This window comes from Lactuca serriola, chromosome 9 (assembly GCF_051521515.1).
Source record: "Lactuca serriola cultivar US96UC23 chromosome 9, Lser_US96UC23_V15, whole genome shotgun sequence".
Classification (NCBI taxonomy): domain Eukaryota; kingdom Viridiplantae; phylum Streptophyta; class Magnoliopsida; order Asterales; family Asteraceae; genus Lactuca; species Lactuca serriola.
The window spans coordinates 102,848,176-102,859,395 of NC_136416.1; the positions used below are offsets into that span (position 1 = coordinate 102,848,176).

Consider the following 11,220-nt stretch of genomic DNA (forward strand, 5'->3'; position numbering starts at 1 on the left):
AACTGATAAATTGTAGTGTTAAATGCAAAAACTAATTTGTAATTTCAATTTAACTAAAATATTTCCTAAAGATATTTTTATAATAATTAAAAGATTTCAAATAAGTAGTTTAATATAACTTACCATAAAAATAGTTAAAAATAACTATATAAATGATTATATTGTTACCTTTAAAAACAAACAATTTTTGATGTTTTAAATAATTACAATGATATAATTTCAAACGTTAAGCAAATAAAAATATAAAACGATTGAGATTATGCAATTTTAATAGTTGTATATATTATCATATAATTCAATTTAATCAATAAATTATATCAACTTAGTATATGAATTATTATATCAAATTAAAAAACAATATTATTATTATATTTAAGAAAACATATATTTGTGAAGATTTCAACTATATATGTGTTTTTGCACAACGCGCGGACATTCGACTAGTTATACTATAAATGAGACATTTTTCTTATAGCCATATGCATTTGAAACATCCATAAACTTTCAATTTCCATCTTAATATAATTAATCTATTAATTTAAAATATATTATTAATTGAAAAATAATTATTTGAAGACTTTTAAAATGATTATTATAATACACTTATTTGTTTATTTAAACTAGGGAAGGACCCCCGCTTTGCGGGGGTTAGAAGGTGTGCGGTTATAAAACATAGCAACCATGGAGTTCTAGACTGTTGTCAACCACCAATCAATTATAGAACTCATGTCAGGTTCATTTCTATCACAAATCTTTACCTTGAAGGGAAAAATTGTCTAAGAATGTAATATACCCACACAACACAGTAGAAGCATATCCTCTTTATTCTAAAGCAGAATATCAAAATATCAACCATAAATAAAATAAATTACCAGTAAAATATGGAAAAAAATAGTGAACCCTTGTATAATGCCAAAACAATTTCAAGCTTTAAGGAGCCACCACGGTTTCACTTTGAATAGAGGCTTGGATTTTGATTTTGCGTAGGTATCGAAAGCAAGAATCTCAACCATATCTGAAAAATAACCAAGAAGATTGTTAGTGTTTTGGATCCAATGAAGAAACAAATTCAAGTGAAACATGCGGAAAAAAAAAAGTTCATACCGGAGTAGTCAAAGTAGAATGGTATATCATCACTTCCAATGTCATTTTCTCACTCAATCCTACCCGACTGTTCCTTTCCTGGCCTTAATTATTTTGTCCATACATGTAAAGACACACTAAACATTGGGCCTCACCTATAAAAGCAGGACCAAAAGGGGAAAAAACGTTAAATGCAGATAAGAAAAAGGGTATCACTTAACTCACTGTACTTAAACTTGTGGTTATCTTTGTACATGGTCATAGCATTATACTTTTAAAGTACAATGCTCTAATTAGAAAAAATATATATTTAAAACGGTTTTAACAGAGCACAAACTTTAGAAAACTGTATACCCGCAAATGAAGCAACCAAATCATAGACTTTATCCCACTTAAGAGCCTTAAGAGTATCTTCAACAATATCCTTTTTTTATAAATTTATAAAAATTCTAAAAGAAACTTGTTTCCCCTTTTGTTTAACCACCCCTTCGATTGATTGTATAGTATAAACCGAAGGGTAAATGTGGAATGTTTTTGGGTTGTATTTGATTAATATACAAAGGTTATCTAAATGGATGTCAAGCACAAAGCAGCACATGCAATCACCAACCAATTCCATTACATCCATCAAATAAAACTCCTAAAAGCAAATTCTTATTAACATGTTCCGCTTATCGAAGAAAGTTTGTACACAGATAGAGCAGCTGCAAGCTTGTACACATGCCTAATTCTGTGACATTTATCCATTGCTTGAAGATCCATTTGAGATTTATGAATCAAATACAATTCAAATAAATGGATGTTTATTAAATGTAACCATAAAATTTTAAAAATCCGGTTATATTGTATCTAACATTTTTGGTCTAAATCTAGAGAAATACTATCAATCAAATAAATGGATGTTTATTAAATGTAAACGTAAAATTTAAAAAAAAAGTAAAAAATTTAATATGTTGGATGATTTACCTAGTCACTATCATATAAAATGCTAGATATAACTATATTTTTTTGTAAAAATAAAAATAAAAAGTGTATATAGTGAATAGTTGATTCAAAAATCCGGTTATAATGTATCTAACATTTTTGGTCTAAATCTAAAGAAATACTATCAGAATATTGATGAAATTCGGTTCAGATTTTTTTGGATTAATTTAAATTCAAAAAATTTGGATATCATAATCTGGCCTGTATGCACTTGTAATTGTATTAGCGGTTTCTCTCCAATGAAAATATATTTTTGTTTAAAGGATTACTTTGGCAAAGTATAAAAGATGCGAAATTTAGTTTTAATACAAACTTCCCAACCCAAGTGAGCAACTCATCTGAAAGAAGTTATAGTAGCCATATCACATCTAACAACCAAAATAGAGGAAGATGATATGAAGGACAAATTATACACTATTAAAGAGTTTACAGATTAAATAAAAATGTAATGATTGTTAATTCTAATTTAGAACTTGATTATTACCTGATGAGATGCGTGGTGACCGCTAGTTGCAAGATCATCATTAGACTTTCATCAAACACATGGCGTGCATTCAATCGATCCGCTGCATGACTGCAATCCAAACATATGTATAATCCGATGAAATTCAATGATCAAATCCAACATCTATAGAAAGCAAAGGTAGCCCTAAATTTGCCAAAAAATGACTCATACAAATACAGAGGAGACGAAAAATCAACGAACTGATTATCACCTTTAACACATCGATAGTCCTAAGAAGGAATCTTGAAGGTGGACTTCTGAACAACACAATACTATAAAAAAATCGAGATAGAGTGTGAAGTTTTGAAAATGAAATCGAATACCTATTGCAAGAAATAAAACGACCTTGTCGGAGGCTTTTCTACTCGCTTCAATCCGTCTTCGCCACTTATCGGCTCATGGGCAGAGGCGGTCTGTGTTTCGATTTCAAACTAAAGAGATGAGAAGGGTTGGATGAGGAGCGAAGGAAGAAACTGGAAGGTCGTAGTTGATCGAGGCGTCGGTGGTTTGTGGTGTGGTGGAAGTCGGTGATGGAAAAGAAAGATGGTGAAAGGGATAAATGCAAGAATGAACTCCCTGGTAGGTGAATATGAGACGAAAAGTCCGTGGAGAAGAACCCAGATAAGGAGAGGCGGTGGGTTATCAGTTGCCCGTATTTCATTGGAAGGAGTGGGAGGTAGCCACCACGTGTGTTGGGTTCACAAGTGGGTGGAGAAATAGAAGGACGCGTGGAAAAGAAAAAACGAAAAGAAAAAAGAAAAAACCCACTAGGCAAAAAAAATAATGATGGTCCAATCAACAGTAAGTAGTGTTCAATTGGAAACCTTTTTTATATAATTAATTTAAATATTATGTAAAATCCAAAACATAATTCAACATACAAAATAGACCTAAAAATATATTAAAATACTATTTTTCAAAATAGCTAAATGTTCAAATATTGTAAATGTAAAATGTCAAATAAAATTAAATAAAGAATATATAAAAAAATATTTTTATTATAATTTCAATTTTTTCCAAATAAGTGGTTTTTAATTATTTGTAGAAAAATCACATTGTATTAACTTACAAAGAATGATTCATATATCAATTAACCATCACGATCGAAATTTTAAAAAAAAATCAATAAATAAATAATTTGTAAATTAATCAATCATAACCTTCAATTGTTACATTAATAAATCGAAAATCATGTTTAGTTTTATTTAAATACAATCAACTGGTAAATATTATTAAATAATATAAATTTGATATATTTATATTTCATAATATTGTTCAAAATTATTATAAATTTATATATCAAAGGTAGTCTAAGCGTTATTATTTTATAGCTAATGTTTTATTAATTTCAATGCATGCATATTTGACTAGTATGTAGGGGTGCAAACGAGCCAAGCTACTCGTGAGCTACTCAAGATCGGCTCGTTAAAAGCTCGACTCGAAACCGATTTTAAACAAGCCAAAGCCGAGCTCGAGCTTAATATTAAGCTCGTTTATTAAACGAGCTCGAGCTCGAGCCCATGTTACTAAGCTCGATTAGGCTTGCAAGTCTAAACGAGCTTTTATATAATATAATTTATTATTATTTTTATATATTAAAATAAAAATATATTTTGGAAATTAGGAATTTATGGTATTAATAAACGAGCTTCTTAACAAGCTCGAGTCGAGCTTAAGCTTATTTAGGCACGTCGAACAAAAAACGAGTCGAGCCCGAGCCCGAGCCGAGCTTGTATAATTATTTACGAGCTCGAGCCGAACTCGGTACAAGAAAGCTCGAATCGAGCCGAGCTCGAGCTCGAGCCTTGTATAACTTAAACGATCCCAAGTCGAGCCTGACCAGGCTCGGGCTCGTCTCGACTCGTTTGCACCCCTACTGGTATGTAGTTAACAAAATGACCGTCAATTGTATTTAATATAGAATAAAGCTTCCATCAACCGATATTTTCATTTCAAAGTCTTTTTATATATGATTTCTTTGTTTTTTTTATTAAGTATAAGAAATAATGATGCATATATTTTCTAAAGAACTATATTATTAGAAAAATATATATATCCTCCTTAATAAATGAATATTTTTTTTTGTTACATATCAATCTCTCATTAATTTTGACACTTGTCATTTTGTGGTATTTTTGAAATAAATATTATCCACTTGTCAATTTTTGGTTTGTTTCAATTTTTAAAATTAAAGTCATATACTTATATACGTAAAGTATTAAATATTATATATATGATATTAAATTGCAATAAATACGATTTATTCCTTTCTTATTTTAAAGTTGTATATTAAAAAATATTTTTTATTTACACTTTAATTTAATGTTTAATTTTTTTAATATCAACCCGTGTAAACGGGTCTCATACCTAATATAAAATATATGTTTAGAACTACTTTCTAAAAACATTTTATGACAGTGATTTTTTTATTAAATGGTGTACACTTTAAAATGAAAATTAAGAAGAAATCATATAAAACATTTCAGATAAGCTTTGTAATCTTCTCGCATATCAAATATTTGGAAATTTCCTTTGGTTGATTAGATCTTCGTTTTGTCCCCACGCATATTTAATTATAATATCATCACCGAACATGGAACATTGGAACTAGTTTGGGCTTTGCGTTTATTTAGTTGTACTACTAACAAGATTGATTGAATGTGAAAGATATAAAAGGCATTTGACAAAATATTGCAACAAATCTTGGTCTTATATGAAGACCTACACATGTGAGTCAACTTGCCTCTCACATACACAAAAGGAATAAAAATGATATCAACTACATGTAATTATATATATATATATATATATATATATATATATATATATATATATATATATATATATATATATATATATATATATATATATTAAAAATGTCCAACCTTAGGAACAGTAATCTTCTTAATGTTTTGGCAAAAATGACCCCTTATTTATTGATGTATGGTCAATTCCGTTTCTAATTAAGCTTCCAATTTTTGTTTTTTTGTTTTTTTTCCACATGTCTGGTAAATGGTGTTTCGTTGTCCGGATTAATGTCCTAGACACAACACACGTGTTACGTTACTTTATCACCGCAACTGCAACCAATTATTTTTCTCCAAATATCAACCATTCAGAAAACCCACCGCCTCCATCTTATCTATCATCGGGTTCTTCCCGTTCTCTCATACTAGAATATACTATCAATCAGATTAGTTCTCTCCACAAGAGTTAGTTTGACCCTCCACCGATCAACCGCGTTACCTAGATACCTTCATCATTTAAATCCAATTTTGTTTGATTTCCAAATCGCTATGACCTTTCTATCTTTTGGAGATGATCGGTGACCACCGATTCAATTCGCAAATTTAGCAGATGGTCGGGACTGCGATAAGTCACAACGAGTTCTTCCAAACACCACCACCATTATAGATCGATAACGACACGCGATTGTCTTCATCTTCGTCTTCGTATCTTGGTTAGGATTTTAGTCCGAGATAAAGAATCAATTAACAGAGATGGAGTTCACCTTTCACCTTCATCGAATTTCAGTTAGGAACAAATTGTGTTTTGCACGTTTGATTCCCGTTGTCACACTCTGTTGCGCTAAACTGTCAAAGTCCAGGTCAATCATTTTCTCTTCCCCATGTGTCTTATATTGTTTTCATTTGGGGTTTTAAAGGGTGGTTTTTAATGGATTACATTCATTTTCTGTCTTTTTTGCTTTCAGATTAGATTATATGAAAAGTTGTTTGGGTGAAGAAATCATATACAGAAGTGTCATCTTTTACAATGACTTTATGATGCATATTACATGTTTGATAAAATGCTTGAGAGAGAAAGCATCCACATAATTGTTATTTACAATTATCAAAGCAGTCAATTGGCTTTTCGTTTTCTACCCCATCACTCCCCCAAAGGTCAGTAGCACTTTTTTTCCTCTTTTATTATAAAAAAGGAAGTGACTTCCATTTACACATAGATGTAATCAAACAAGTTGTTGGTAAGAAACTAAGAAACTGATCAATAATGATTTAGCTATCCATACTTACAACTAAACACGTTCTTTTTAATCTTTTTATGGTTGGATATGTATTTATAATTGTAGGTGGTCGTGTGCAAGAGGTAAGTTTTTTGTTTATCAATTGACATTCTAAGCTTTTGTTTAGAGTTTAAACATTCCGTAACTCTCTTAAATTTTAACCCTAATTTGCTAATGTAGATCATGGAGAAACTAAAGAAAATTTCGGCTCCCACTTTTAATTTAGGAAATGTTACTTCAAGTATGGTTGATCAAAAGACCTTGAAGATTTGGAAATTAAATCTGAAGAGAAACTACAATTGACTGCTTCTGCAGGATGGTATGAAGTTTTGGCCTTTTGGGTTTTAGGTGTGTGTGTATGATAATATGATATCCAATTGTTAATGATACATTTTTTCCCAGGCCAAGAAGAGAACCAAGGACAAGAAAATATAGTGTACCTATTGGACCTTTACAAGAGGCAACAATAGTATTCAAGTCTCAATTATAGAAAAAGAACCTAATGATGGTTATGGTAGGTATGGTTACTGTGCATTTCTTTTTGGGTCATTCCTTACATCAACTTTGTTATAGTTTTCAATAAGCTTGGGTAATCTTTTTGCAGTTTGGTGTTGATGACATAGTCGGCTTCTTCAGATTAGAAGACAGTTGGGTTTCTTCTTAATCCTTTTTTGTTAATAGAAGTATCAACTTAGAAGATTGATAAGAAATTATGTATGAGGAAATACACTGGTGAATAGCATGGATTTTTTGCTTTTAGATTGGATTATATGAAAAGTTGTTTCGGTGATTGTATTTCACCTGACGTGCATATATTATGATTTTATCTTGCCTAACCTCTATGTCATGCATTTTTTAATGTTTTTATTTCCAGCTAAGAAAAGAAGAAGCAGACATCGAGGTGCCTAAATCTTTCAAAAGAATGAGGTCCTTGCTCCCATTAAAAACGAAATTGGTATCTAGAAGCATAAATCTTCCAAAAAGGTCGTAAAAACACATGAAAATAAGAGTCCATTCTTGACTAAAACTACATGCTAAATAAGATAATTATGTACAACCGTCTATTTCTAAATTAATCATTCAGTAAAAATAGATAATTTTTTTTAGTTTTCTAATTTATTGTAAGAACAAAATTCATGGGATTTTTCAAATTCAGCAACCTATTACCACATACAACCATGTGAATGCCCATGACTATCATCCCCATCAAGATTACCATAAACAACCATTTGACAGTTTTGTAACATTTTTTCACTCATTGTAGACACTGGAATCCTTTTGTATAACTACGGAAATGCTTTTAATAAAATTTGAATAAGATTGAAGCAGTTCTGGAATGTTTGAAACACAAGGGTATTTTGGTCCAAAATAACAAAAATAATAATTTTTTTTCAAACTTTTTTTTTCCAGTAAATGAGTAACATGGACGATTTTTTTTGTTGAGACATGAACTCATACAGTAATACTGATATATTTGTGTATGTTGTTTTCATGTATGTTTAGTCTTTTACTAAAATTTGATTTAAAAAAAAATAAAAGAGTAACAGGGATGATTCCTCTTAATTTTTCATGTAATGTTATTTTTTTTTTCTTTTTTTTTTCACTAAAAGAGTAACAGTTAAGGATTTATGTTGTATCAATATTTGGCAACGGTAAGAAGGTATTAAACAACTTTTCTTTGTTTTATTGATAAAGTTTTTAAAGTTGCAAAATATGATCAGGGGTGTTCTATGTAAAACTATAATATATGATTGAGGTTAGCAGGGTTTATATGTGTACTCAACATGATTAATCATAGAATCCATAACCCTATTTTTTTTAAGGTCGCTTAAAAACCAACTTCTCTTCCATTCTAATGTTATTATATTTGTTTGTCATTATATGAGGCAGTTGAAAAGGCTAGATTTTGTATAGGTTAATAAGAAAAAACTTGGAAGTTATTAACTAAAAGTAAAATGGTATGATAAAAAAAATGAAACTACAATTTTAGTTATTGCATGCTGCCCTGGTACGGTAGGATTAATATACGTGTAGATGTATTTACTAAAAAGGAAAATAAGGATTTTATTATTTATAGGTGGTTTTTATTTGTTTTGCTTTCAATGGCCATGTAATTGTAAGTTGTGATGGATGTTGGTGGCTATCATTCATTAATCATTTTGTTTCTTAAAAAGGTAGGATGTTATAACAACCGGAAAACTAGGCTGCTACTAAAGGATTTACTCATGGAAAGTAGGTCATGTACAATGTTCTATAGAAAAGGGACTATGTAATGCTGACCTTATGTAAGCAAAAATTCTATTTTTATATGATTTTTGTTTTGCATTTTGTAAGAAATAGCAATGTACTTAAAGTATATATTATTATAATTATTATTATTCTTATTATCAACGACAACACTTTTCCTCTAATTTATAGGTTTCTCAAAAGTGCTAGAAGCATTGATCAAGAATTTCAATCCGCTCCTTTTGAGAAAAGCGTATCTATGTGTAACCAAAAACGGTGTCGATATATATATATATATATATATATATATATATATATATATATATATATATATATATATATATATATATATATATATATATATATATATATATATATATAGATTTATTAAAAACTTTGACTTACTATAAGAAAAAAATTTCCTTGCCATTGTACTTTGACTATTATGCATTTATAAATGGATGAATTGCAGAGAATAGCAACATATTTTACTGCGGCTACCAATTAAGGCAATGTATTATGCTTTCACACAAAAGCGATGCCTTCCAACCCCTGCAACGCGGGGGGATCGCTTCTAGTTTATGAATAAACATATATGATTATATCTCTCTGTCATATAATCATTTATGATTAGGCATAGTCCGCTGTTGTCGGTACGCTGGAGCGTTAGAGCGGCAAGTAAGAAATATGTGGCTGAGGTTCAATCTCAAGATCTCTAATTTTTTTTTTAATCTCAAGGGAGCCGTCCCCTATATATATATATATATATATATATATATATATATATATATATATATATATATATATATATATATATATATATATATATATATATATATATAAAAGGTTAGGTTAATGTGAGACCACTATATTTTGTGAGATGGGGAGACGCACTCCTAGCCATTCATTTTGTATATAAAAAACATTTTTAAAATGCAAAATAATTGAGAATTTTCGAACATTTTTTTTAAATATTATGTTCCTCACTTTTTTATCCAAAAAAAGTTTTAAAAAAATTAAAAAATAAAATAATAAAATTACAATTTTTTGAAACATCTTTGTAATATTCTAATAGAATATTAGAATATTTTTACATATCTGACAAATCTACTACTATACTAGAATATTTTAACATTCTAAAAATCACATTGAAATATTTACAGTGTAATATTTTATTAGAATATTTCACGTATTTTTCAAAAAAAAAAAACGGTAATTTCTTTTTATTTTTTGTAATTTTTTTAGGTAAAGAAAATGACGAAAATAATAATTAAAAAAATGATTTTTGGATTTTTCATTTTAAAATTATTTTTAGATTTTTTCTCACAGTCTCACAAAATTAACTTGGTCTCAAATGAACCTATATATATATATATATATATATATATATATATATATATATATATATATATATATATATATATATATATATATATTGTAAAGGAACCACTTTTTCTTTCACCACATTCATTTGAAACTCTTATGACTTTTTAAATTTTTTTAATAATAATTATAAGTTGGTTAATAAGGTTAAATAAATATCAAACCTAAAGTGTAATCGCATATAAACTAAATTTCAATATTAAAATAATATCTTTTTCTTCTTATTAAGTGATTTTTTTTAACTTTTAACATATTATACTTAATTTATTAGTTTTAATGTATTGTTGGATGTAAACCATTATCATTTTAAACAATTTTGGAACAATTTGTATAAAATACTTAAGTTATTTATTTGAATATAACATTAAATGGTCAACTTAAATATAAATTTTATTTTAACTTAAACAACCTAGAAAATATTTTATAAATAATTAAAAGTGATTAATTGTAGTGTTTTTCTAATAATGATTATAAGTTGGTTAATAAGGTTAAATAACTATCAAACCTAAAGTATAATCTTAAATATACTAAATTTTAATTTTAAAATAATATATTTACTTCTACTTATAAAGTTATGCATTTAACTTTTAACATATTATAGTTAATTTATTAGATTTAATATCTTATTGTATGTTAAAAGTGATAAATTGTAGTGATAAATTGTAGTGATAAATTGTAGCTTTTAACATATTTCACTTATAAAACCAAAGAATATTTTGTTAATAGTTAAAAGTGATAAATTATAGTGATAAATGCAAAAACTAAATTGTAATCTCAATTTAACTAAAATATTTCATAAATATATTTTTATAATCATTAAATTTTTTCAAATAAGTAGCTTAAAATAACTTACAATAATAATAGTTAAAATTAACTCTATATAAATGATTACATTGTTACCTTTAAAATCAAAAAACAATGTTTGATGTTTTAAATAATTATAATGATAAAAATTAAAAATTAAGAAAATAAATTTAAAATATTAATTAACAATAACAACAACTATAAATAACAT

General features: G+C 27.9%; 2 long non-coding RNA genes across 11 annotated transcripts; one reads left to right on the forward strand and one right to left on the reverse strand.

The window, feature by feature from the left end:
* Nucleotides 1–644: 644 nt before the first annotated feature.
* Nucleotides 645–3,208, reverse strand: LOC145077119 (uncharacterized). 2 transcript variants are annotated; one of them, XR_013692963.1, is made up of 5 exons: nucleotides 2,918–3,208; nucleotides 2,784–2,844; nucleotides 2,552–2,641; nucleotides 1,105–1,238; nucleotides 645–1,015 (listed from the first exon to the last, which is right to left on the reverse strand). It is a non-coding gene; the product is annotated as an uncharacterized LOC145077119 (long non-coding RNA). The 2 variants fall into 2 exon arrangements; XR_013692962.1 differs by having other exon boundaries at nucleotides 655–1,015; nucleotides 2,784–3,206.
* Nucleotides 3,209–5,660: 2,452 nt separating this feature from the next.
* Nucleotides 5,661–9,114, forward strand: LOC145074537 (uncharacterized). Of its 9 annotated transcripts, XR_013691892.1 has the most exons (7): nucleotides 5,670–6,179; nucleotides 6,285–6,474; nucleotides 6,663–6,679; nucleotides 6,777–6,915; nucleotides 6,999–7,114; nucleotides 7,201–7,243; nucleotides 7,471–7,924. It is a non-coding gene; the product is annotated as an uncharacterized LOC145074537 (long non-coding RNA). The 9 variants fall into 9 exon arrangements; XR_013691895.1 differs by adding an exon at nucleotides 9,015–9,114 and having other exon boundaries at nucleotides 5,661–6,179; nucleotides 6,285–6,679; nucleotides 6,999–7,110; nucleotides 7,201–8,881; XR_013691894.1 differs by adding an exon at nucleotides 9,015–9,114 and having other exon boundaries at nucleotides 5,661–6,179; nucleotides 6,663–6,915; nucleotides 6,999–7,110; nucleotides 7,201–8,881.
* Nucleotides 9,115–11,220: the final 2,106 nt, after the last annotated feature.